The sequence below is a fragment of the Symphalangus syndactylus genome, chromosome 2 (genome assembly GCF_028878055.3).
Source record: "Symphalangus syndactylus isolate Jambi chromosome 2, NHGRI_mSymSyn1-v2.1_pri, whole genome shotgun sequence".
Classification (NCBI taxonomy): Eukaryota; Metazoa; Chordata; class Mammalia; order Primates; family Hylobatidae; genus Symphalangus; species Symphalangus syndactylus.
Window position 1 is genome coordinate 127,137,548 of NC_072424.2, and position 25,476 is coordinate 127,163,023.

General features: G+C 36.7%; 1 protein-coding gene across 7 annotated transcripts in view; it reads left to right on the forward strand.

Moving 5' to 3' along the window:
- The window catches only part of TAB2 (TGF-beta activated kinase 1 (MAP3K7) binding protein 2), a 93,365-nt gene that overhangs the window by 16,322 nt on the left and 51,567 nt on the right, over window positions 1-25,476 (forward strand). For 3 of the 7 annotated variants that reach the window (XM_055266942.2, XM_055266975.2, XM_063632323.1), the window contains exon 2: window positions 8,334-8,482. The exons of 2 other annotated variants lie outside the window; for them this stretch is intronic. The gene's annotated coding sequence lies outside the window, so the exon portion shown is untranslated. Of the gene's footprint in view, window positions 1-1,018; window positions 4,136-8,333; window positions 8,483-17,235; window positions 17,316-25,476 lie in introns of those variants that run through there. 2 more of the 7 variants (XM_055266933.2, XM_063632334.1) reach the window with 2 other exon arrangements.

Genomic DNA, 25,476 nt, shown 5'->3' on the forward strand with positions numbered 1-25,476 from the left:
GAAAGTGACATGATTCAGCCAGTTTTTAGGAAGCTAGCCAAGTTTGTTACCACTGTGTAATACAGTTTAGAAAGGCTTAGCCAGGCATGAGGCCTGTAATACCAGTGCCTTGAGAGGCCGAGGCAAGAGGATTGCTGAAGCCAGGAGTTTGAGACCAGCCTGGGCAACATAGCAAGACCCCATCTCTAATAAAAATAAAAAACTAGCTGGGCAGGTAAAGTGCACCTGTAGTCCTGCCTACTCAAGAGGCTGAGTTGAGAGGATCACTTGAGCCCAGGAGTTTGAGGCTGCATATCTATGATTACACGACAGCACTCCAGCCTGGAAAACAGAGCAAGACCTTGTCTCTTAAAAAAAAAAAAGAAAACCTTAAGAGTAGAACAAGCAGTCAAACAAGAGGTCATGGTGTTAGGTGATTGCCCAGATAACACATACTTGAACAAGGACATTGTGGTGGAATAGAGAAATTTTTGTGAGAGTAATCAGTGAAACTTTGCCATTGATTATATGTGGAGAGGAAAAGAATTGAGAACTCTGAGGTTTCTAGCTTCAGAAGCATGTCATTTATAATTAACAGAGAAATACATTAGTGAGTAGGAGGCAGTGAGTTGAGTTTTGGACAAGGTGACTTTAGGTTGCCAGCATGGTATTGTCAGGCTATTAGTTTACTTGTTCCAGTCCCACCCCTCCCTTCCGCCTCCCTCCTTCCCTCACTCGCTCACTGAATTCCATTGCTATTAGTCTAAGAACTTCCCTTTAGGAAAATTAATTTTTTTTTAGTCACAGTCAGCAGTAGAGCTTGAAATTTGTGGAGACCAATTCCCCATTTCCTACCCGCATTCTCATTATCCTCTTTTGGTCCGTTTCCCCAGGGAAAAAGATTAAGATTATTTAGAATAATATCTACTACCATCATTACTACCACCCCACCCTACCTCGCCTCCAGGAAATTGGTAGAAAAGTTTATATATAGATATGTATGTATGTATTATATATATAAAATATATATGTGTATATACATAACATATATGTTTACATACATATGTTTGAGACAGGGTATTACTCTGTCACCCAGGCTGGAGGGCAGTGGTACAGTCATAGCTCACTGCAGCCTTAACTTCCTGGGCTCAGTTTACCTCCCATCTTAGCCTCCCAAGTAGCTGGGACTATAGGCACCAGCCACCATGCCTGGCTAATTTTTTTTTTCTAATTTTTTGTAGAGGCAGGGTTTTGCTGTGTTGCACAGGCTAGTCTCGAACTCCTTGGCTCAAGTGATCCTCTTGCTTTGGCCTCCCAAAGTGCTGGGATTACAGGTATGAGCCACTATACCTGGCCTAGTTTTTTATTTTTACATCAAATAAATGAAGCAACTTGGCAGGGCTCTTTGAAGAAAAATACAATTTTATGGAGTGTTTGTGATTAAAATACTAATAAGCAGAGTAACACCTCATTCATCTAGTAGTCTTAGGTAGTAAGTACATAAAATGATTGAAACTTACTCCTAAATCTATTTTAGAGATTTTATAGAGATTTTACAATATATCATATATATCGTGTGTAGATAAATGTAGATATTCATACCTCCAAATCTATTTCTTTATAATGTTTCACATACTTTGCTGCTTTCTGAAATAGTAAGACCTCCTCCCCTCCCCCACTTTTACCTTGCATACTAAACCTTTTCTGGAAGATAGAGATAACTTTTTGTTTCAGAGCTTCAGAATGAGTCAGGAACCCCAGGTTCTAGTCCAAGGCCTGGCACTAAGTTGCTGTATGAGAACTGAATCATAAACTCTAGAACAGTGCCTGGCATGTAGTAGTGCTTAACCAATATGTTTGGAATGAATCATTGTCTTGTGCTGACTTTAGTGCTCCTTCTTTAATTTATTACTTGGAATTCATTGCTGCCTAGTAAATAAGCTTCTGGGTTCTTAATTAAATAGGAGTATCTAGGTTCTGATAGAGGTGAACTATAAGCCTAATTTATGTCTGTTTTAACTCCTTAGTGGAACTTTGGCTTATCTTGATGTATTTTCTGGTACTCGAAGTTGCCAAACAGATGATCTTCTGTGCTTGATTTATTGGGGGCACTTGTTGAGTAGTTTATATGTGCCTATATTATGTATACGCAGTGTTCTATGTGTAAGCACATAGCACTGTCTCCAGGGATCTTATAACTTAGATGAAGAGACACAGAAGTAGACTATGTAAGAGAATAATTAAATGTTGAATCATAAAGCATTGACCTACAGCTACATTAGTAGTTCTAGGAAAAGGTCATGTGGGCTGAAGCAGGATAAAAAGAATTCAAGTAGAAGGTGAAATTGGAATTGGTTTTGAAGAGGTAGTTAAGATTTTGATAAGCCTCAAGGTGATGACAACATTCTAAGCAAGGGCAGTAGTGTAGTAAGCAAAGAAAGGAAAGTGTGGGTTGAACATGTTCAGACAGGCCTGCCCAGATTCCTAAGGGTGTGGGGACTGCTGGGAAATAGAAGCAGGTGAATTTAATAGAGTAGTTTTAATCTGCATGACCCTGAAGGGATCCAGGGATAGAATTTAGAGGGCTACATGCATTTAGATTAAAAAAAAAAGTGACATCTTTATATTTTTATGAACCTTGAACTGAAATTTAGCATTTCCTTTTAATAAGATTTTAAGCGGCAGACTACAGTAGTATCAGCAGTACCTGTATCTTTTATTACTAATAGAAAAAGCACAGATATTTCAGATTACAGTTGTCGATATCTCTATAATTTATGCATATTACTACTTCAGAATTATAGTTTTTATTAGACTCCCACTAGATTTTATTATATTATTACTAAAGAAGCATATGTATGAATATATCACACAAGGTTTTTAAAAACACTTGATAACTGTTTCAGTATAATTGGTTTTCTTGGTAATGTGTATTTTATTTTATGCATTTAAAACCATATTTTCAAAAACAATTAACTATATTTTAGTAAAACTGGCCTTTTTTATAATCCTACGTATTGTATTTTATGCATTTAAAACCACTCTGAGGGGGGGACTCTGTAGCTTTCTGCAGACTGCCAGAGGGATTCATGACCCCTGATCTAGTGGAACCAAACTGGAGAAGGCATTGAAAACCGCACTGAGGGGTTTTAGCCGAAGTGATAAACAGGAAAGGAGACTTGCCAATTTTGTTCATTTGTTCGTTTTGTTTCAGTTACAGAATAGATATGTTAATATAGAAAATTTCAAAGTTTCAACCAGTTTAGAAAAAAGGGTCAAACTCTTCTTAGCTCACAATTGTAGATAAACTGTTTAAAAAGATAACAGAAACTCAACTTGTAATACCACAGTCACTATCCTTTCTCTTTTATTATTTATCTGTTTCAGTTTATTAAATTCCTCTGCAATTGAGTGAAATATTTAAAGTGGTTATATAGGAAACTTTCTTAATCTCTTATACTATACTTACACAGAGGGTGGGAAGACTGGCAGGGAGCTAAGCAGTGGGTCTGGTCATTTATATGTTAGATGATAGGGATAGGGTGGTAAGCAGTTAGAGACAGTAGAATTGCAGGAGATACTGGAAAGAAAAATAATAGAACTTGGTGGTATGGGAGCTGAGATGCATGGAGTCAGGTAAGAGAGAGTATTAGGAAGAAAGTTAAGTATAGGATTCCTAAATTAGGATTCCTAGAATAATATTATACAGGTCCACAATGCCTTATCTGAAACCCTGAGGCCAGCTGTGTTTTGGGATTCAAACATTTTTGGATTTGGGAAAGGTAATGTGTATATTGTATATTACATAACTCTCCCAGCAAGGTCTGAGGTATCATCCTGTAACTAGACACTAATATCTCTGCAGTGAAGGTGAAAATATTCACAGTAAGTGGGCTAAATCAAGCCTGTAAATAACCTTACATCAGTTCAACTCAGATTTTTGCCACCACCAAATGAGTTTTCATATGAAGCTTCATGGAAAAATCTTGTCCTAACATTTTATTTCAGAACTACGGAAGTAATTGTGGACTGTATTGACTGTAATAACCATTGAGGAGAGTCTTAGAAGTTGTATTTTAAGGAATGTTAATTACAAAATGGATGAGATTTCAAGGAGTTGGATAAAGGTAAAGAAAGAGAAGAGAGAAGAGTTAAGGTAACTTCACTTTTCAGGCTGAAAAGAAATTGCTACTTCTGACAAAAATGGAAAGTTGAGGAAGGAAACTAGTTTTGGAAGAGTTTAAGTTTAAACATAAGTACAATTAAGAAGAAACAACATATTTTTGCTTCACATGAAAGCTTGGAAGTTGTTGGAGTGTAAAATTTCCTTTTAAAATGAAACCTAGAAGGAGCTTAACAGCAACCTACAAGGAGCTAACAGACTGATGTTGAGATCTTGAAGTGTTTCTGAATTGATAACAGAAATTATCAATTGGAAAGGTGTGCCTAAATAAGTGAGGGTTGTGATCCTACTCATGGAACCAAACCTGGAAAACAGAATAAAAGGGGTAGAGTGAGATAATTCACCTTGTAGCAGGATTCTTTTCTGTATGGTTGAATCATTCCTATGGCTATATTTATTATAATGTGAATATATTTAGAGTAGTAATTGTTTAGCAGCAATGGGAGCTGCCATGTGCCAGGCACTGTTCTAAGTGCTGTAGCAAGCAGTCCATGCTGTTTTTGTCTTTTGGACTGGGTCAAGACATCAACTCACATGGGAAGCACAGATAACGTAATTTTGTTAGTAAATCTAGGATATGGCCAGGCGCGGTGGCTCACGCCTGTAAGCCCAGCCCTTTGGGAGGCCGAGACGGGTGGATCACGAGATCAGGAGATCAAGACCATCCTGGCCAACATGGTGAAACTTGGCTCTACTAAAAATACAAAACTTAGCTGGGTGTGGTGGCACGCACCTGTAGTCCCAGCGACTTGGGAGGCTGAGGCAGGAGAATCACTTGAAGCGGGGTTGCAGAAGCGGAGGTTGCAGTGAGCCAAGATCACACCACTGCACTCCAGCTGGGTGACAGAGTGAGACTCCATTTCAAAAAAAAATGAAAAGAAAAAAAGAAAATCTAGGATATAATTAATGCATAAATATGTAGGATTAAGTAGGTTTTAACTTTTTTTGTCTGCCATTCTGTAATTTTTAAATCCACTTTAATAAATGGACTCATACATTGACACTGTCATATAAGTAAAGTCTCTTAGAAGTAGGAATAAGTATTTTTTAACAGGAAAGAAGCATGGCCCAATAATTAATCTTTTTTTTTTTTTTTTTTTTTTTTTTTTTTGAGACGTAATCTCTTGCCCAGGCCAGAGTGCAGTGGTGCAATCTCGGCCCACTGCAACCTCCACCTCCCAGGTTCAAGCGATTCTTCTGCCTCAGCCTCCCTAGTAGCTGGGACTACAGGTGTGCACCACCACGCCCAGCTGATTTTTGTACTTTTAGTAGAGACGGGGTTTTACCATGTTGGCCAAGCTGGTCTCAAACTCCTGACCTCAGGTGATCCACCCGCCTCGGCCTCCCAAAGTGCTGGGATTATAGGCGTGAGCCACCATGCCTGGCCTCAATAATTACTCTTGAAATTTGTTTAATTGCTTTGTTTATATTTATTGTATGTAAATGTGGGCATTTACTTTACGATTCATAAGTAATTGCTAATTTTTTTCTGTGTTAAACTTTTATTCAGATTCTACTGACATATTATTTGAACTTTATGTTTTTCTTCTATTAAATAAGGGTGTTGGACTAGATGATCTATAAGGCTCCTTTCAACATCAAATCTGTGATTCAGAATCTTTTAAGTTTCATCAAGTAGAATAAAAGCTTAAACTACAATTTAAAGGAGATTCTCCTTAGATTATGCTGTGAGTGTAAATAAGATGCCAGAGGAACAAGAGAGAGAATGAATAACTTTACACCTACATCCTTTTGGCAAACATTAATAAGAGGCATAGAAATAAGAATTCTAAGAAACTAGAATGCAGAGTGTTGACCGGAAAAGAAGTTTTCAGAAAGAAAATTATTAGTAATGTCAAGCTAGTACAATAAACAAGGAACCTTGGACATGAGATTAGACAGCTACAGATACATTTCTGGTTTTAACTCTGCTGCTTATTGGAGTTTTGATAATAAGTAAAAATTACTTAATATGTTTTTTTAAAGGAGTAAAAGCAAATTCATTATAATTTGTAAATAACATTGTATACCTGGAAAAGCCAAGAGAATCAACTGAAATATACTATAAGTAATGAGATTTCAGTATGATGACTAGTTAAAAAATTTAAAAAGTAGTGGTTTATCTGAAGTGGTTTTTTTATTTGATGGTCTTTAAACTGAAAGCCTATTCATATGGGTTACTGAATGGAAATCCTCAAACTTAAGTACCCTTTCCCCTTCTTTCTGAAGAATACAGTAATTCAGTCTTATCATCTAAGTTTTAGTATATTTTGAATAAGACACTTCCATGTTAACTTTTTAAAACTATTTTAAAATAAAGTTGTGGTAGAGAATACACTTAAAACGACTATAAGGAAATCATTTTTTTAAAATTCCTTGTGGCTTGTGATACTTGCTCTATTACTTGGTAATTTTAGAGAGGGTGTAATCTGATCTTTGAGCCGTATTTGGTAAATAATAATTTTGTGTGGAACCCACTGTTCTATCAGTAAGAGGAAAATTATTGCCCATATATAAGGCTTTTCTTTACCCTGAAAACATTTCCTAACTTAAGGACCAAATTATATCATGCATTGATTGCTTTTATGTTTTTTTAAAAAGCATTATACCAGATCTATATATAACTTTTTAACAAGAGATGTGTTGACAGAAGTATTTTATACTTAGAGAAGAATTACATGTCTTCTTGTTTACTAATTCTTTTTATATCCTAAATATAAATTGTTATATTTTTATTTATCATCAGCTCTCAAAATTGACCTGTCTCATATACTCAATTTGTGGCTATTCTGGAAGATAATCAGTTACATGTCTTAGAATGTGATTATAGTTGAATTATTTAAACCGAAAGCCTGCTACCTAGTTGTTGCTTTAGCATTTGTGGAAATGAAAACTTAAGTATACCCACGTTTGGAACAAGAAAATGTGTTACCTTCTTTAATAATGCAGAAAAATATATTGAATGCCTATATGTGCCACACTGTTAGGTGCTTTACATACACTTTAGCTAAATCTCATGGACAGTACATCAGGGTGGGTAGTGATATTCCATTTAATAAAAGGGAGATTTCTGCAGTTTAAATTCAAGGCCATACTGAAGTCAGATCTGAACTTAAACTTCTCTCTCACAGAATTCTTTGTCCTACGATGTGCCATCACAATAGATGGAAAATTTACATTTTTCGCAAAAACTACTTTTACTCTGTTTTGCTGTTTATGTTGCTAGTTACTGGAAATGCAGGGAATTCAGTTTTTGGATCTTCGTCTTCACTACTTTTTTTTGTCCTATTACAATTTTCACAATATCTATGATAATTTCAGAGCAGCAGAAAATTCTATTTGACTCCTGTGGGATTAGTTTCTTAGAGAAATTCCTAAGGGTACTGGCCTACCAAGCATAAGGACATCATTTCCAGGTTTTAGTAATCAAAATAGTACAACATTCTACCATTCATAATATCCTATTATTTCTGTAACCTTCGTAGTTGCAAGTTTGTTTTTGGTTTTTGTTTTATATGGCCCTAACAAAATTTTTTTTTTTTTTAATCATTGAATCTATTTTGGTAATGGAAAAAAAGATTTTCCAGTGTGGTTAAGAACCACATCTTATGAGCTGTTCTTTGCCTCCCTCTTTAAGAACTACCAAGTATTTTTAAAAATTGGAACTTAACATTCAGTTCATTGCTTGGATATATCTAAAGCATTTCTTAAGAAACCCTTGGGAATTGATCATAGGAAATTAGGGGAGCGTTTAGAAGATGATTGGAAATATGATAGTGAAAGGGAAGAGCAAAATGACCTGAAAATGAGGACTTTACATTTCCAATTTTGGATTTTGTTGTTGTTTTTCTCTTTCTGTTAGAGTTACTCTGTGGTCTCCTGTTGGACAGTCTGTTGCTAAAAGACATTAGAGATTTCATAAAAACTACTGTTTTGAGTTCCTGGAATTGACAGTCCAGAATAGTGTTGGGTAGGTTAAAAGAATGACTTAACCAAAGTAAACAGCATCCTTTGGTTACTTGCAATTTAAGAGACCCGTTTTCCCTTCAGTATATTTTATGTGAGAGACTTTGGGGACTACCTTACTGCTATTACATCTCATAATGTTATCTGGTCACATTTCTTGTTCTGCCTACCTCTAGTTTACTCTAGTTTCTCTTCTGCTTTCAAGGCTCCAGACCCAGTTCCTGGACCTGCCCTGGAAAAGAAGTATCCTGTAGAGATGAGCTCACTGCAGTTACTTAATTAACAATTTGTAAGCTGCAAAAATGGCAATGGGCCAACCAAGAACAGCTACAATTTGAATTTTTCTATTTCCAGGTATGCTAAAGTCCATGGCACCAGTCAAGCTTAGCCTGTGTAACTGCCTTATTATTAAACCTATAGTAACTAAAACTTGACTTTCAAAACTTATAGTCATCTTGCTTTAAAGTATAGTAACACTAACATCTAGGTAACATGCAGCTAGTATTGAGTTTAACATACCTTTTGCCTGAATATTTCTAATTTAACTTGTTTGCTAGTAGTAGCAAACTAACGCAAAAACATAAGAAACATTAATTTGAAATGCTATTGAGTGAAGCCCTATAAACATACAAAAAAAAATTGAAAAACAAACATCAACAACAACAAAACTGCGTTCCTTTAAAAGGTTTATATTGAGTACAAGCAGTATAGGGAATTCAATTAATGAAACTACTTCCCTCTTCCTGAGATCATCAACTATTCTACACTACTAATGCCTTTACCTAAAAAGTTGATATATTCGTACATGGCGAAACCCTGCCTCCACTAAAAATGCAAAAAAATTAGGCAGGCATGATGGCGTGTGCCTGTAGTCCCAGCTGCTTGGGAGCCTGAAGCACGAGAATCACTTGAACTCAGGGAGTCGGAGGTTGCAGTGAGCTGAGATTGCGCCACTGCACTCCAGCCTGGGCAACAGAGTGAGACCCCGTCTCAAAAAAAAAAAAAAAGGGTAATATATTCTTCAGTAATTGGAAATTAGACATATTATTTCTGGATAGAACCGAGCAATGTATTATAGTACTTTACCTGAAGAATTTAGTTATATTTTTAAACTAAGTGTGTAACTAATATTTGCTATTTTTTTTACTTGATTACCCAAAAGAAACCAGCCAAGGAAGTTACCAATAGTCAGAGTCATCCTGGAGTGTAACAGCAAAACCAAAAACTGAGGTTTCCTAATGCCTTAGATTTTAACCAAGAGAAAGCTACTCATGAATGGTTAGAGGGCCAAGATCAATTGGCTTTTAAGGATATTTGTTCCTTTTACCAATTTATATAGATGTAGAAACAGAATTAATCCCTGAAAGATGAGTTTATTTACTAAATGGGTAGATAATCATACATGTCTTTTGATTTTAAAGTTCAGTTCATCTAGGTTAGAGATTACCCAAAACTGAAGAGGAATTTTGTATCCCAATTGTGAATTTAAAAGGCAATCCTAATATTCTAGCATGTGCTTAACTCCTTCCTTACATCCCTTCCTGCGGTATTAATGCATAATGAATTTAATGTCTGGCAATTTAGTCAGCATTAGGTCACTGATTATGTGCCACATTATTTGATTGGTGTTTAAAGAATTATGTGTCACTGAGTGTTGAATTAGAGCTGGAAAGGGAGCTACTAGTTAGGGTCATTACCACTGTTACGTGAATTGAAGTAGAAATTAAAGAAGGAATTACATATGAATATCAAATCTTAGTTATTTTCAGTGGTGCTATTAATGGTGAAATTTTTCTCCATTATTCAATGTAAATGGACACAGCAGGGGTGTAGAAATTAATAAACCTTGTTTTACTGAGCTTACAGACAGGTAATATGAAAGTATCATAATAGAGATGCATACAACACACTTAAGAGTACTGGAGAGAATCAGCTTTGTGGAGAAGGTAATGTTTCTACTGAACCATGAAGGATAGATAGAATTCTTTAGAGAAAGCAGCAAGAGTATTTCTAAGTTATGGAGATGTAAATATTGAATATAGAAATTGTGAGCAGTCCAGTGTGCATAGAGAATAGTTGGATAGGGAGGGGTGTGATGGGAGATGGAGCTATGTCATGTTTTTTTGAATGTCAGATGAAGGAGTTTGGACTTTAGTAGGCAATGGGAATCTGTTCAAGATTTCTCAGAACTGGTATGTGTTAAGTCAGTGAATCTTTTGAAAAGCTGACTACCGTAGAGTGAGGGTTGAATTGATGAAGTTAGAGGTTAGGCAGTAGTAATGCCTGATAAGGGACATTTACTCTGTCAGGCATTGTGTAAAGAGTTTTACCTGCAATTTCTCACTTAATCCTCACTACAGGAATATTATGAAAAGTAACTGAAATAATACATGTTTAAGGCATTTAGCACAGGACTTGGCTCATAGTAAGTGTAGAACCAAAGTGATTATATACTCTAGGCTCAGAGAAAACAGTGTGTCTTGTCCGCCTTTGTGTATGATAGTCCAATAACTTTCCATAAAGTTACTGTGTTTATTGGGAGACTCTTACATTTAATAGTAACAATAAGCCTACTTCTTTTTCTATCACCCCTTACCTCTTTCCTTTAATTAATTAAACCATCTCATTGGTAGATGTGTAATACTTAGTTTGAGTGCTTGAGTAATAAATAGTTCACTTTGAGTTAGCCTTTAGGTGAAAAAAAAAAAAAAAAAAATCACCTGGCTTCGTTTCAACCAAGGATTACAAATTATGACACTAAGCTTAGACATGGTTAATCATGGATGGACCTACATATATAAATTCATAAGTAACATTTAAGTTAGAAAGTAACTGTAAATCTCATCTATCAAGCATCCTGATAATTGGTCAGTGCTGCAGCTGTAAACTGCACATCCATAACAGTTTCAGCATAGACAACACAGGCTTTGAGTTATTTGAAAGTACCTGTGGTTGGCTAATACAGGTACTTTCAAATAACTCATTCTGTTCTATTCTTACTCCATCTACATATCAGAATACAAGTAATGTTATGGAGAAATATATAAGGAATAACTTTATAGTAATGCATGAATATGTGTTATTATAAAAATTGGGACAGATGACTAAACCTCCTTGGAATACCTTCCATCCATGTGTGCTTCTACTCAGCCCCCTCTCCAGAATAATTAGTGTGTGTATACTTTCAGAATCTTTCCCATACAATCATATAAAAATATCCGTTTAAAATACATCTGTTTTCAGCATCATAGGAAAGGACAAAACATTTTTTAACAGCTTTTTAATATAATGCATCTTTTGTGTATCTTTATTTTTACACAAAAGGTATTATACATGGAATCTGCATCTTGATTTTTTTTCAATCAATAATGTCTTATAGGTCCATATAATTATTTGGATATATTTGTCCATATAATTATTTTGATATATTCCACTAAACAACAACAACAACAACAAAAAGCTGCATGGTGTTCCTTAGTGTGGCTATGCAATAATGTACTTATTTATTCCTCCTAGATGGCCACTGAGGTTGTTTTTAGAAGCACACGCTGGGGTGACCATTCTTGTTTATACCACTTTAAACACATGTGTGTTTTTTCTAGATTAGATGCTTTAATTCATATAGCTGGATAGATGAAGAGAGGGAGGAAGGGGTGGATGGATAGATGGATAGAAAGCTAGAACTCTGGTACTTTATTAGCAGTAGCAAATATCCGTGTACACTTTGTCTAACTTGTGAACTTAATTATCATACTCCTAGTGCACACACACACACACACACACACCCCTCTCCCTTAGCAGCTGGCCAGTAGTCCCCTATGGGAAAAAGTCAGCTGAGGGCCATGACATTAGAAAGAACATGAGCAGAGTTATATGAGATGAACAGGAAAAACCATGGGACCGAGTAAGGGATTGAAACTGCATGGGGATCAGATCAGTTGGTGAAACTTTTTTTTTTGAGACAGAGTTTCACTCTCGTTGCCCAGGCTGGAGTGCAATGGTGCGATCTCAGCTCACTGCAACCTCCTCCTCCTGAGTTCAAGCAATTCTCCTGCCTCACCCTCCCGAATAGCTGGGATTACAGGTGCCTGCCACCACGCCCAGCTAATTTTTGTATTTTTAGTAGAGATGGGGTTTCACCATATTGGTCAGGCTGGTCTTGAACTCCTGACCTCAGGTGATTCGCCTGCCTCGACCTTCCAAAGTGCTGGGATTATAGGCGTAAGCCACCATGCCCAGCTGGTGATACTTCTTATAACTTTCTCTGAATATTAAGGTGCCATTTTAAATTAATATTTAACCAACTTACTAAAATTTCTACACATCATTCAGTGAATTGGTTTGTTATAAATGTTTATGGTTGGTGTAAGATGAAAATTGGTTCCTTAAGTGCTTTTATTCTCTTTCATCCTCTTTCCCTTTTACCCATAAATAGGAACTTATTATCATACTTAGCTCCTGTTTTCTTTTGTAGATGATATTTATGCACAGGATAGATTATCCAAAAATTAGAGTGAAAGAGGGCAGTGAATGATAATGTATTGCAAAACAATAGTGAGGTATGAATTATAAAATGCACAAAAGGTAGTCAGTTATATAATATGTTTTGATGAAGTATAACCATTCCGTCTTAGATTTATTGCACTTTTCTCGATCCTTAGAAAATGTAGTACCTACCACAAAACCACAGTACATAAATTGCCAAGTGTGGCCGACTTGCACATTCCTTTTAGAAGAACTTATAACTGGTAAGCCTGTTAACCATCAGAAATTGTCAGCATTCATGGCCTTGAGGCAGTGCATTAAATGACAAAATGGGAAATTTTCTCTTTAAGAGGAAGTAGTGTGGATTATTATGCTACTTTATTTGTTAATGTTTATTGTTATTCTTTAGAAAGTAAATTATTGTAGGCTTATAAAATTAAGAAATCTAGTTTTTAGTAACATAATCATTTGCTCCCTTTAAATTTTAAATCACTCTAAATCTGAACATAATAGCTAACTTAAAATAAGTAGCGTTTGGATTATATTATTTTTGCAGATAACTGATTATCTGTGTGAAATGATTTAGTATTATAACTGTTTTGTGATAAAGTTTATGGTAAAAATTGATTATAGTTATCTCATTTTTATCTTAAATGGAGATTAAGTTTGCTTTGCCTAGATAGAATTGTAACATCATGCTCCAAGAAATATAATTCCAGTAATTTACTATAAAAAGTAAACTTTAAAACTTTATGTTAAATTAACATTTATAAATTCTTTTAAAGTTAATTAAATCTGAAGTGCACCAAGTATTACCTAACTGGTATATGATATGATACTTGTATAATATGTCAATAACGTAAAAGGTATTTAAATAGTATATGTACTTAGGTAATATGATTCTTATTTTATGTTTAATTTTGGAATGTTCATTGAGGTCAAAAGGTTTTAAAATTTGCTTTAATTTTTAAAATTATAGCATCATCCAGCTATTCTGACTGCATTATCAACACTTCTTTCTGTGGTAAAGATATTATTTAAGAGTAATTCATGGCAGTGTGATAATGTCAGCCAATTCACAGAAGAGAGCAATTGTAATTAGTAATAAGAATCTGGGCCAGGCACAGTGGCTCACACCTGTAATCCCAGCACTTTGGGAGGCCAAGGTGGGAGGATCACTTGAGTCCAGGAGTTCAAGACCAGCCTTGGCAATATAGGGAGATCCTACCAAAAAAATATAATAATTAGCCAGTTGTGGGGTTGCACACCAGTAGTCCCTGCTACTCAGGAAGCTCAGGAGGGAAGATCCTTTGAGCCCAGGAGATTGAGGCTGCAATGAGCCATGATTGTGCCATTGCACTCCAACCTGGGTGACAGAACAAGACCCTGTCTCAGAAAGAGAGAGAAGGAAAGAGAAGGAGAAAGAAGGAAAGAAAGAAAAGGAAACTGTTAGCATCATATTGACAACTAAATAGGTCGAAACATTCTGCCATCCCATTTGGCATCGTGGAGAGGTTAATGTTAATAGTCAGTTGTTGAGCCAGAGGCATGTTCCTAAATATCACCATGCTATGCAAAGTCACGCAAAAAAACACACAGGGCTTATGGGAAAAAAAAGGAATTATGGCTGTAACACTTGGAAACATCACCTGTGAACATTAAAAAAAAGATAAGGCCAGGCATGGTGGCTCATGCTTGTAATCCCAGCACTTTGGAAGGACGAGGCAGGTGGATCACCTGAGGTCAGGAGTTCGAGACCAGCCTAGCCAACATGATGAAACCCTGTCTTTACTAAAAATACAAAAAAATTAGCCGGGGGTGGTGGCAAGCACCTGTAATCCCAGCTTACTCAGGAGGCTGAGGCAGGAGAATCGCTTCAATCTGGGAGGCGGAGGTTGCAGTGAGCTGAGATCACACCATTGCACTCCAGCCTGGGCAACAAGAGCAAAACTCCATCTCAAAAAATAAAAAAAAAAAATCTTAAAGATAACAATTTTATTCATGTTAAATAAATTAAGAAATATGTAAAATAAGAAATATGTAAATACTACAATGAATATTGTACTCTTCCCTGAATGAGACCTAAAGTTTGCTTATGGAAGGGAGCACAGGAAGAGTTGCAGCTTGTGAGTTATTGTAAAGTAGTTGAGGCCGGGCGCCATGTCTTATGCCTGTAATCCCAGTGCTTTGGGAGACCAAGGCGGGTTGATCACGAGGCCAGGAGATTGAGATGATCCTGGCTAACACAGTGAAACCCCATCTCTACTAAAAATACAAAAACTTTCCAGGCATGGTGGCACGTGCCTGTAATCCTAGCTACTCGGGAGGCCGAGGCAGGAGAATCGCTTGAACCCACGAAGCGGAGGTTGCAGTGAGCTGAGATCGCGCCGCTGCACTCCAGCCTGGGTGACAGAGCGATACTCCGTCTCAAAAAAAAAAAAAAGTAGTAAAGAAAGAGTTTTCTGAAATCAGTAATGTGACTGGGTGTGATTAATGACGTGCAGATCTGTTAAGCTGAGATAGCTGGTAAATGTTTCAGGTATGTTCCTGTTTACTTTTTGTATATTCATATGCTGCTTGTTTTAGCTCAATATGGCTTTCCGTGTTCACCTAGTGTTTCTTACAAATGAAATTACAGCAAAATTCACTTAATGTTCAAATTGTTCTCTCATATCAATTGTGATGGAACATATTTACATTTTCAAAACAGATACAGCAGCACTGACACATCTGAGGTTAAGGGAAACGCTTGAGTTTGGGGAGATAGATAATCACTTTTTACAGTAGTCTTTAAAAGCTATATGTATTCTGATGTTTATTTAGAGACTTACGGCAACAAATATTTACTGAGCATCCACTTGACATACACTAAGTAGTTAGGATACACCAGTGAAAAATAGTCTCTCTGCTTGGGAGCTAACATACATGCATGCATGCATTCATTCATTCATTCATTCAGAGATGGAGTCTCACTCTGTCGCCCAGGCAAGAGTGCAGTGGCGCAATCTCAGCTCACTGCAACCTCCACCTCCTGGGTTCAAGAGATTCTCTTGCCTCAGCCTCCCAAGTAGCTGGGATTACAGGCGCCTGCCACCACGCCTGGCTAATTTTTGTATTTTTAGTAGAGACAGGGTTTCACCATGTTGGCTAGGCTGGTCTCAAACCCCTGACCTCAGGTGATCCACCCACCTCGGCCTCCCAAAGTGCTAGGATTACAGGCGTAGGCCACTGCACCCAGCTGGGAACTAGTATTTCTCACGTGAAGAATTTTCTTTGTGACCAGGGCTTGTTTTTAAGAGGTAAATAGGATTGGCTGGGAGAAGAGGAAGTCTAACAAGGAGACGACTGGGCAACAAGGCATTTTTCAGATCTTTTAAATTATACTTTTACAAGATAACTTCCTAGAATTCTGTCCAATTCAGGATTTTATGATTTACAGAAAAAATTATTACCTCTAGTGGTTACTTTGGAAACTGGAATTTGCTTTTAGCATATGCTGAAATGGAAAAATCTTCTCTTACATTCTTGTACACAAGCTGAGGAAGAATCCTAGTGCGGTTGAGAAGTGAACTTTATGTATTTCTTCCTACTACTGTTTGATATTCGGCATGAACTATATTTTATGTCTTTTCTTTTTTTTTTTAAGATCTCAGTCACCCAGGCTGGAGTGCAGTGGCACAATCATAGCTCACTGCATCCTTGAACTCCTGGGCTCAATGGATCCTCCTTCTTTAGCCTCCTGAGTAGCTGGGACTACAGGCATGTGCCACCATGCCCAGCTTACTTTGTTAACATAATTAAATTTGTTCCAGCAAAACTCATAATTATGTAAGAACAGGGCAAAGGTAAAATGATGTATATATATAGTTTGACATATATTAAAACCTTATTAGCATTAGCGTATCTCAAGGTCTTCTCGGATAAAGACCACTATATCTTGAAACCTTCATTCATCTTCTCGTCTTCTCCTGTAACTACCCCCCATCCTGAGTACCTTCTTCATAATCACCTTCTTTCTTCTTTGTCCCTCCTTTCCTCCTCCTGCAAGACAGGTGACACAATCCCCAGAATCTGCCTTACTTTTATACTTTAAGTTGCTATGCGTCAGTACTTTCCCACTTCCTCCTCAGCCAAGAGAGATCCCTTTAAACACCTATTATAACACAGTTTATGCCACTTATCTAGCACTTTGCACAACCTAGTACTATTGAGTTTGTCATGTAGCTTTGTCAGATTTTCCCAACTGCAAGTTTTTTGTCCCATATACATTGAAAAAGAAGGCCTTAAAGGCTCAATCCACTCCTACAATATTCTGCAACCAGGGTATTATGCAGCCCTGTAAGGTTTTGTTCCTTTGCGCTTCGTGGAAGTTCATGATATTTAGAATAAATAATTACTACTACTACCAGTTTGTACTTTTTGCTGTAGGCAGGACAGATATAATGCAATTGGCTTTAATTATGTTGTCACTAATCCTTGAAGCTCTTTGAGTTGTTTTCTCCATTTTACGAAGAATGAAATGATAGTATTGATATTTTATTTACATGTGTACTTACTATGTGCTCTTTTTATTATCTTACATGGATTACTCATTTAATTCTCCTAACAATCCTATGAAGTAGCTACTCTATCATCACTATTTTATAGTTGAGGAAACTGAGGCACAGAGAAATTAAATGATTTGCCCAAGAAGTTACTGCAAGTAAGTAGCATATTAAACTTCATGAATGAACCCATGGAATCCTATAATTTATACTTAACCAGCTATCACTATGTATCAAATACTGTTTTATATACATTATATCATAATTGTCTCATCTAGTTAGATAAGACAGTGTGCACTTATGGAACTGAGGTTGAAATATTTAGCAACATTAGGTTATCTCTGTTTTAAACTAGTAACGTTCTTTCACCAGAAAATTTTAGAAGCATGCATGGCTAGGGTAGAATACTGGTTCTTTTAGTTCTACTCTTAAGAAACTACTCTTCAGGAAAGTTTATGCCTGTCTCAGAGTAACATTTTATTTAGTCATTGGTTCCTTTTCTTTGTTAAGATTTTAATAGTAAAGGCAATACTTTGTCAAGTTTAAATTATGTAAATTGAGTAGTTTATATGAGATACGTTACTAGTTATTCCTTTTATTTTTAAAAGTTAGATCTCTGGGAATTTAGCTTTGCTGCACCATTTACTTTGTATGGCACCTTCTTGATAGTAAAAGATTTTTCAGAAATTTACCTGCCCAAAAACAGCTTTTATTTTATAATAAGCTTCATTTTTAGCTGACCTATGGTGATCCATATGTGTTTATTGTACAACTGCATTTTCCTACACTCTTAAATATATAGTAGCTGCAGAACCTGTTTGTGTATACTTAATAGAGGTAATTTTTTCTTCCCCCAGTTATTTATTTCCCATTGAATCAAGTTACATACAAGTTTCTAACCATTCCTGTTACAGGCTTGTTGGTAATTGACTTCATTTTAATAATCTTTTTATTTCGTTGCCTTTCACCCAGTTTTTTAAACTCATGAAATTCCACACCCCCTTCCGTCTCTATTTTCCTTCCTTAAATCAGTACTTTACTATAAGCACCTCTTATATGTGATCCTTTGACCAGTCATCTTGGTTTTTTATTAGTCCCTTCCCTGCCTTTCATTTACTGTGTTATCAACTAGAAGTCTTGTAGGAACTGGAGTAAACTTTACTTGAAGAAACATTCAGATAAGCAGTTGTCATGAGAGGGCTCATCACAGTGGATTCAAAGAGGAATCAGTGAACATACTTGGCCTTTATACTTTGGGACTTTGATTCCATAGGTCCAGGATGAAGCCCAGTGATTTTGTTTCAGGTGGTCCACAGACCAAACTAAAAAATGCTGATCTAGGAAACACACCCTTTTCTTGTTGAGGAAAGTTGCCGTTTTTGTACCATATCTTAAATCTTAAGGAGCTTTTAAGGTTTTGGCACCTTTTTTCCCTCCTGCTTACATACTGAACTTTGTTTGCTCTAAGATTTACCTGTTTTGAACATCATCAGCCTTGTAAAATGAAATTATTGATTCCATGGTTCTCTTTTTTTTTTTTTTTTTTTTTGAGACGGAGTCTAGCTCTGTCGCCCAGGCTGGAGTGCAGTGGCGCAGTCTCGGCTCACTGCAAGCTCCGCCTCCCAGGTTCACGCCATTCTCCTGCCTCAGCCTCTCCGAGTAGCTGGGACTACAGGCGCCCGCCACCACGCCCGGCTAATTTTTTGTATTTTTAGTAGAGACAGGGTTTCACTGTGGTCTCGATCTCCTGACCTCGTGATCCATGGTTCTCTACCTTGACTTCCCATCACAGTTACTGGTGGAGTATCTTGTTTTTACTTTGAGTAACAGAGATGCGTGTGTAGGCCCTACATCCAGAAATTCTAAAACTCATTATCAGGTTTGAGTTACCTCCCCAACTTTGGACTGTGCGTTTCAAAGCTCTGTAGGTGCTGCTACTGCTGCCGGGTTGCTTTTGCTGCTGATGATGCTTTCTCCACCTTACTCCTTCCCCTTACTTCCCTCTTTTACTAGGTAACACAGGAATATAATACAGAATTCAACAAGCACAAAAAGATGTACAGTGAAGAGAAAGTCTCCTAAGTCTTCCTCCGCAGCCCCTATTCTCCCAGATTCCCTCTTCTTCCTCAGATAATCATTGTTATCAGTTTCTTCCCCAAGTGATTTAGATGTGCATCCAGAATGGAGAAACACTAACTTAGTGCTAGCAAGCAGGATATTACATAGGCATTAGGAAAAAATCAAGTGGGGAACAACCCCTTTAAGTCTTTGTAAAATAAAGATAAAATCTAAAGGCTAACCTTCATATTGTTGCCTTGACATTGTGAATATAAAGTCATATTCTGAGGAAATAATTTAAATATGAAAATGGTCCACGTACAAAAAACTGTGTAGCTTTCTAGAGAAAAATTCGAAACAACTTAGTTATTTGTTTACAAGACTGGCTAAATAGTGATATATTGACCTGATGGATTGTTATGCAGTCATTTCAAACAATGCTTATTTTCTAACTTTTCTTCAGGTGTATATTTTATTTCTCTATATATAAAGAGTGAGAGATTAAATATATATATTTATATATTTGTGTGTGTATACATATGTAAAAAGACATACATACACGTATATGTTTTTTAACCCCAAAATTTTTAACCCACTAAAACTTTGGAGTCCAAATTACATTTATGCATAAAAGTTAAATCCTGCTTCTCTATTTGCTTGCTTCTCAGTGTTGACAGATGTCTAGGTAAAATTTAACTAAATTTCTCTACAGTGTCCTTTACTGGATATTGGTTTCTTTATAGCATTCATCAAAACCTCAATTATGTGCATCTAATTGGTCCCAGCTTCTGCTATCCAAAGTGGAATCATGCCCTTTGAACACAAACACCTGCTTACCTTAATTAGTACATCTGTATGCCTTCTTATGTTACCACATCAGTTTATTTGATCCTGAAATCGAAAGAGAAGTAGGTAAACAGGCACTCTGTAGAGCCTCATTTTGGATTGTGCAAATCTCAAAACTTTTTTTTTTTTTTTTTTTTTTTTGAGACGGAGTCTCGCTGTCGCCCAGGCTGGAGTGCAGTGGCGCGATCTCGGCTCACTGCAGGCTCCGCCCCCCGGGGTTCACGCCATTCTCCTGCCTCAGCCTCCCGAGTAGCTGGGACTATAGGCGCGCGCCACCTCGCCCGGCTAATTTTTTTTGTATTGTTAGTAGAGACGGGGTTTCACCGTGTTAGCCAGGATGGTCTCGATCTCCTGACCTCGTGATCTGCCCGCCTCGGCCTCCCAAAGTGCTAGGATTACAGGCGTGAGCCACCGCGCCCGGCCAAATCTCAAAACTTTTGATTAAGTACTTAATATGTTAGAAAGGTAGATCGTGTCACAAAATCATGTCATAAAATGTAATCTCAATTTTAGAACTTCAGGTAGTCTCGGACTACATAACACTTTGAAGCATCTTCATTTCCCCAAGTCTAAATTGTAAGATGAAATATAAAACACATTATTTTCACTTTTTATTGAATATTTTTTATTAGAGAAACAATATATTAAATAAAATAGGTTTTTTAAAATTTGTGTGTTTTCTATGAGATCAAGAAGGTGTATAATGAAGAGTAAATCTCCCTTAGTTGCGTTCCCTAGAGGCAACCAGCGTTACCAGTTCTTGTGTATCCTTCCAAAGATATTCTGTGCATGTAAAAGTGTGTGCGTTCTTGTATGTAAGAGAATACAGAACACTGTTCTGCACTTAGTGGTGGTAGTTTGTTAACTGAGTATTCTATCTTGGGGATTATTCCATATTAGCATCTCATTCTTTTTAATGGCTATATAGTACATTATACTCTTGTGAATGACCATAGTTTACACATCACTATTAACAGATACTTAAGTAGTTTTTGGTTGTTTATCATTAGAAACATGCTTTGGTAAATATATATAGTTTTCTGTGTGACTGTATCTGCAAACAGATTCATAAAAATAGAATTGTGAAGTCAAACAATAAATGCAGTTTTAATTTTGATAGAGATTGCCAAATTGACATCTATAGAGACTGCACTCTGAGGTGAGGATTCCCCTCACCAGGTGATGTGTTAACAGACATTTGGATGTTAATTAAAGATCATTATTTTTTAATAAATTAAAGCTCCCATGATGCGCCACCCCTATACTTTTTTGTTTGGTCTCCAATTTAAAATTTTCCCCAGTGAAAATTATTTACATGATAATGTCTTTCTGTTTTTGCCAAATATTACATGACTATTTCCTTGCATTTTCTGAGGTTTTAATAAGTTTTAATGTCTGCATAATAGTCAAGTATTAATAAATTACAGTTTGAAAAGCTGCTTTCCAAAAGTTCAGCTATTTGGTTCTTTTTTGTTTTTTACTGTTAGAAAACTATTTTAAACTTAGGCCAGGAGTGGCGGCTAACACCTGTAATCCCAGCACTTTGGGAGGCCGAGGTGGGGGGATCACCTGAGGTCAGGAGTTTGAGACCAGCCTGGCCAACGTGGAGAAACCCCCATCTCTACTAAAAAAGCAAAAATTAGCCGGGCATGGTGGCAGGGACATGTAATCCCAGCTTCACAGGAGGCTCAGACAGAAGAATCGCTTGAACCCAGGAGGTGGAGGTTGCAATGAGTCGAGATCACACCATTGCACTCCATCCTGGGTGACAAGAGCAAAACTCCATCTCAAAAAAAAAAAAAAAAAAAAAAAAAAACTATGTTAAACTTACGTTGAATTACTTCCTTAGCATACATTCCTAAGAGAGAAAGGTACTGCTGTCTTTTGATTACGTTACTTACGTGACACTGTTTACCTGTGTGCTTCCTACCTCAAGATGCTTATGGATAAATAGGATCATGCCCAACTAAATTTGAGAAATATTGCATCTGCTGCCGCTACCCAAAGATTCACAGTGCGTATTAAAGTCCAGAAATAAAGAAACCTTCTTAACTTTAAGTAACAGCATTTTTCAAACGTATTGCCACAAAAAAAAAAAACTTATTTTTCCATGTAACACTTAACAAATGCTATTGAAAGGCTCTTTGAGAAGTGATAAATGACAAAGTGATATATTGGGTTTTCAAATAGAGTTCTTAAAATTTGAATTATTGAATCTGTTCTGATACCTCCTAATTTAATCGTATTTCCTAATGTCCTAGAGAATTCCAAATGCTTATTTCCTTCTAACTAAAGGTAATGGTAGTTCTACTTTAGCACATAGAAATGTAGGAGACTGCCATTCAACAGGTGTTTGTAGAAAACTTAGTATGGCCTTATTAAAGGCAAGATTTCACAGTGCTTCTGTGACTAAAATTGGGGGTTAACTGAAAGCGAGACTCAACTTCATTTTATACACATAGATGTGGATTGTCAAAATGAGCAACCATTAAACAAGGTTACAGAAATAAGATGATAATCTTAGTTTATTCAGGCTGCTTTAACAAAATACTGTAAACTGGGTAGCTTATAAACAACAGAAGTTTATTTCTTACAGTTCTGGAGGCTAGGAAGTCCAAGATCAAGGCACCAGCAGACTGAATGTCTGGTGAGTTCCCAGTCTCTGGTTTGTAGGTGGCACCTTTTAGCTATGTCCTCGCATGGTGGAAGGGGCAGCTCAGCTCCCTCGGGCCTCTTTTATAAGGCCACTAATCCCATTCATGTAGGTTCCACACTCAAACCTGATCACCTCCCAATACTGTCATCTTGGGGGATAGGATGTCACATATGAATTTTGAGGGGACCTGACCATTCACACCATAGCAGGTGAGGATGAATCTAAAGCAAAACATCTTCCCAGACTTCGTCTGTAGATCTTGACATCAGGTGTTGAGTATTCACTCTTGTAGTGTGGAATTTAGGAGTTTGTTTTTGTTTGGTTTGAAATGAATTACAGCATTAAAATCTCTTATATGATTAATTTACTACAAACAGACTTTCACCTATCCATAGAATTTTTTTACAGTAATTTGTAAAAATGCACCTGTCATTTCAAAAGAGCATATAGTATTTTTTACAGATACCTTGACTATTCAATTATTTCATTCACCAGCATTATGACATTTGTAACCGTCTAATGGCTGAAAACTGAAATAACCACTTCTTTATTATTTACTTTTAATTTATTTTTACTTTTTAAAAGTAGTGTGTTTTCAGTGTAAAACATTTTAGCTGGGTGCAGTGGCTCATGCCTGTAATCCCAGCACTTTGGGAGGCTGAGGCAGGCAGATCACGAGGTCAGGAGTTCGAGAGCAGCCTGGCCAATATAGTGAAGCCCCATCTCTACTAAAAATACAAAAACTAACCAGGCGTGGTGGCACGCACCTGTAGTCCCAGCTACTCAGGAGGCTGAGGCAGGAGAATCACTTGAACTCAGGAGGCAGAGGTTGCAGTAAGCCAAGATTGTGCCACTACACTCCAGCCTGGACAATGGAGGGAGACTCCGTCTCAAGAAAACACACACACACACACACACACACACACACATACACATACATTTTAGCCTTGATGGGTATAAAGTAATAGTAAAGACTCTGTATCAATATATGAATAGATTACATTATACATTGTTTAGTCATATGCTTCTGCCCCCTTGAACAGTGTTAATGAACATCTGTCCATGTCAGTACATTTAGATGAACTTAATACTTTACAACATTTAACTTGTTTCTAAATTTGTCATGTTATAAATTATATTCTAGTAAACATCTTTTCATATGTATCTTTTCTTTTTCTTTTTTTTTTTTTTTGAGACAGAGTCTCGCTCTGTCACCCAGGCTGGAGTGCAATGGTGCAATCTTGGCTCACTGCAACCTCCGTCTCCCGGGTTCAAGTGATTCTCCTGTCTCAGCCTCCCAAGTAGCTAGAATTACAGGTGTCCACCCCTACGCCCGGCTGTTTTTTGTATTTTTAGTAGAGATGAGGTTTCACCATGTTGGCCAGATTGGTTTCGAACTCCTGACCTCAAGTGATCCACCTGCCTTGGCCTCCCAAAGTGCTAGGATTACAGGCGTGAGCCACCACGCCCGGCCTTTTCATATATGTCTTTACATGATTGTCTGTTTTCTCAAGTTCCTAGAAGTGAAATTGCTGGGTCATAGGGTCTGCAAATTAAATTAGATCTGCAGTTATGTTCTCTCAGAAATGTGTATATATAAGTTGAGTATCCCTTATTAGAAATGCTTGGGACCAAAAGTGTTTCGGATTTTGGATTTTTTCAGATTTGGGGATATTTGTATATATATAATATCTTCAGGATGGGACCCACGTCTAAACACGATACTGATTTATATTTCATATCCACCTTAATACCCATAGCCTGAAGGTAATTTTATACAGTATTTTACATTATTCTGCACATGAAGCAAGTTTGTCTTAAGTACTTATGTGAAATTTTCCACTCATGGCATCCTGTTGAACTCAAAAAGTTTCCAGTTTTGGAGTATTTCATATCTTCAGATTAGGGATGCTCAACTTGTATTATTCTGGCTTCTGGCATCTACTGTGACTAATTAGAAGTTCATCAATCTAGTTATTCCTTTGTAGATTATGGCTCTTTTCTCTCTGATTGTTTTAAAGATAAAATCTTTGTCTTTGGTACTCTGCAGTTTCACTACAATATATCAAGGTGCAGATTTCTTTTTATTTTTCTCTTCAGAACTGTGTGTGTGTGTGTGTTTTCAGTATATTATAAAGAAACATATTGTCAGCATCTCAACCATTATTTCTTTGAATTTTGCCTTTCCCGTATTCTTTCACATCTTTCTTCAAGTCCTCTATTAGATGCAGTACATATTTTCATTCTGTTTCTCATTTTCTCTTCCGTATATTCCATTGCTTTATAAGCTCTGCTGCTTTCTCGTTGCTATTCTCTTACCCATCTTCCAGTTCACCTTTCTCTGTGGTCTCAAGTACCTTCTGCTGTTTAACCTATTCATTGATTGTTACATTTTATGATGGTATATTTTCTAGAAGTCTTAATTGATTCTTTTTCAGATTTTGCCTTTTCACTTTATATCTTATTCTTAAGATTTCCTTTTATCTCCACGGTCATTTTAAATATTTTTATTTTATAGCTTCTTTCAGGTTCTGTTCTCTTACATTCTTAGATATTAATCATCTAATTAGTGTTCCTGATCTTTACTCATGGTGGATTATTTCTTCGTGCTTTTGAATTTTATTTAACACAAGCTCATTTTCAACATGATGTTATTTGTTTTTCATTTTTTACCTCTAGAAATCCTTTGCTTCCTGGGTTAAAGAAATAAGATTCTATAGCAGTTTTGCTTTTGTTTCTGCCAGGAATCCTATGGTATC